Source organism: Zingiber officinale, chromosome 1B, assembly GCF_018446385.1.
Source record: "Zingiber officinale cultivar Zhangliang chromosome 1B, Zo_v1.1, whole genome shotgun sequence".
NCBI classification, from domain to species: domain Eukaryota; kingdom Viridiplantae; phylum Streptophyta; class Magnoliopsida; order Zingiberales; family Zingiberaceae; genus Zingiber; species Zingiber officinale.
The window spans coordinates 124,678,740-124,681,735 of NC_055986.1; positions in this window are offsets into that span (position 1 = coordinate 124,678,740).

Here is a 2,996-nt window from a genome sequence, read left to right on the forward strand (position 1 = left end):
CAGCAATAACGTTGATCTCGCCCCGGGAAGTATTGCTCCTGTTTTCCTCCTCCCGAGTGGACGGTCGGGACCGTTCTCTAGACGCCCGGCGATTCTCCTGTCTTGGGGATCGGTGCCGATCGGGCGTCTGGTGATGTTGCCTCTCGGTGCGGGTCCGGTCAGCTTCATGGGTCCTTTGTCTCCTGTCGATGGGAGGAGACCGTCGTTTGGCTTTCCTGGGAACGGGATTAGCCACGAAGGGAAGACTTCGACAATCCCTCGTGTTGTGCGTATCCGTCTGGTGGAAGGAGCAGAACATAGGGGTCCACCTCTTCTTTGGTTTGGGCCGAGCGGCAGCCACTTCTTGTACGTGCGATCTGGCGTGGAGAGATCGAATTGCTTCGGCTGCTGAGCGGCATGCTGTTTCCGCTCGGCATGAATAAGTGCCCGCTCGGTAGGAGTTTCCTTTTTCCGGGCGGCTTGCGCTTCTTCCACGTTTATGTATTCATTGGCCCGATGTAACATATGATCATAATCTCGGGGCGGCTTTCGGATCAGCGACCGGAAGAAGTCCCCATCCACAAGGCCCTGAGTGAAGGCATTCATCATCGTCTCTGATGTGGCCGTTGGGATATCCATCGCCACTTGGTTGAATCGCTGGATGTAAGCTCGAAGCGATTCTCTCGACTCTTGCTTGATGGCAAATAAGCTGACACTTGTCTTCTGATAACGCTGACTGCTAGCGAAGTGGTGGAGGAAGGCCGTTCGGAAGTCCTTAAAGCTAGCGATGGATCCGTCCGGCAGCCTCCGAAACCACCGTTGAGCCGATCCCGAGAGAGTTGTAAGGAAGACGCGGCACTTTACTCCATCTGTATATTGATGGAGTGTAGCTGTGTTATCAAACTTACCCAGATGATCATCCGGGTCCGTTGTTCCGTTGTACTCGCCGATCGTCGGAGGCACGTAGTGCTTGGGTAGAGGGTCTCGTAGAATAGCCTCCGAGAATTGGCGATTGATCCGCTCGGGAGATGAGTCCGCCCGGGGAGCTTTCCCTTTTCTGTCATCCCGCCTTGGCATTTCGTCTGAAGAAGAGCCTCTATCTCTCCGAGCTGGTGCGGCTTCAGGGGTGCGAAATAAGGCCCGGTGGAATGCGACGGTGGCTGGAGGTGCTTCCGCTCGGCCGCCCGACGCAGATGTTGCTTGTTGCTCCGGCCGTTCGGCCGCTGCTTTCTATTTTTGTTCCACAAGTTTGGCGGCCCTTATCTCGACTAGAGCTTCGAGTTCTTCCGTCGAAAGCGCCACCGTGTGTTGTCGTCCAGCCTCGTCCATCGTTCTTGTTCGGATGCAGGTGCGTTCCCACAGACGGCGCCAATTTGATCCTGTCCGAATCGTTGAACCAAAGGACGCTGGGCACGTGGCACGCTCCTAGTCGATGGAGTGAATCTCCGGCTGGTCGAACGAAGCTCCGACGATCCTGCACAAGAGTCTAGCTGGGAAGGGGTTCCCAGCGACGACCCTCCGACGCTCAAGTCAGGTAAGTGGTGGAAAAAGTAGCTGCCAAGCTTGTATCATACGTACCTTTGGCGAAGCAATAGCCTCTTTATATAGGACGGAGAAGGAACTAATGCACGCCCATCGAGGTGCATGCGTGTCAGCAACCCATACCCCGGTATGCACTTGTCAGAGAGCTTACCTGACACCATACTGCTACAGTCCGAGCATGTTCTTCGATGGGACAGCAGGACCCCCCGTTGTCAGACTAGAAGTATGGCATAGCCATACGACTTGACGGCTGTCAGAAGATGTCCCCGTCTTTTACCCACCGCCTGACCGGGACGCCCGACCTGCCGGGCGGGCGAAGAATGTCGTCCGGACGGCCTTAATTCTTTTGCGCCGGCCGGGCGGCACATCCTTCCGCTCGGTCATTATGCACTGCTTCATTTGAGCGTCGGAACCCTGGTCCCTACCAGGGTGCCTTTTACTATCAGATTTCCCTTTCTTCCGAGTCCGGTCGGCTCGTCCTTTTCCGGCGAGCCACTGGACCCTTTGACCTCCCCTCAGCGTTGACTCCTTCTTGTGGGGTTCCGGATTTTTACCGCCGGATCATCATCATTTCTTGCATTTTTTTTCTAATGAAATTGATTTAAGGTTAAAAACACAATTTGATATGGAGATCAAATTGATGTTTAGAAAATGCATGAGACCTTAGCCTAAGATAACCTAAACCCATATCTCACATCAAAATTGACTTGGATGTGTTTGATACACCTTAGATGTGTGTGAGATATTAGGATGATGAGTTAGGAACAAGGTGCATAGTTCTTGTACCTAGATGAGCCTAATGCTAATTGGGGATCATAAGGAAAGTTTATGTACAAGACATGTACATTTAGCCCTAAGATTGTGGTCCTAAATTAAAGGGTTTAAAATCATTTCAAAATTGATTTGAAAAACCTTGGTGAAGTTTTTCTAGTGATAGCATTCATCATTGAACAAAGTGATACAAAGTTTTTGAAACTTTGAGCTATTTCAAAACTTTTCGAACTTTGTATCAAGATTTGAAAATGGAAGTTATTTTCATAGAAAACTATTTTTCCTTGATAGTATATGTTATGAGGAATATATCCTCAAAATTTTATAATTTTTGGAATTTTCTGGAATTTGTTGTGAGTTTCTGAATTTCGGGAGAAGGAAATCAGAACTCGAGTCTGTCCAAGGCTGGATCGGTCACTGGACCGATCCAGGGAAGGCTGGATCGGTCTGAGGACCGATCCAGAGGGGTCCTGATTGGTCCGGTGACCGATCAGGCGTGCTGAATTTGTTGAATTTCGACTGTGGTCTGAAATTTCAGCTATGGGAGTTGACTTTCGGGTTTCTAAAGGTTTGAAACTCTCCAAGACATTGTTGGTGCAATAGTCAAGGGGGAGTTGACCTTTAGGGGGAGTTTTATCTATTAGTCAAGGGGGAGTTGACTTTTAGGGGGAGTTTTTACTCCTTAAGACTTTTGAGGATTAGTG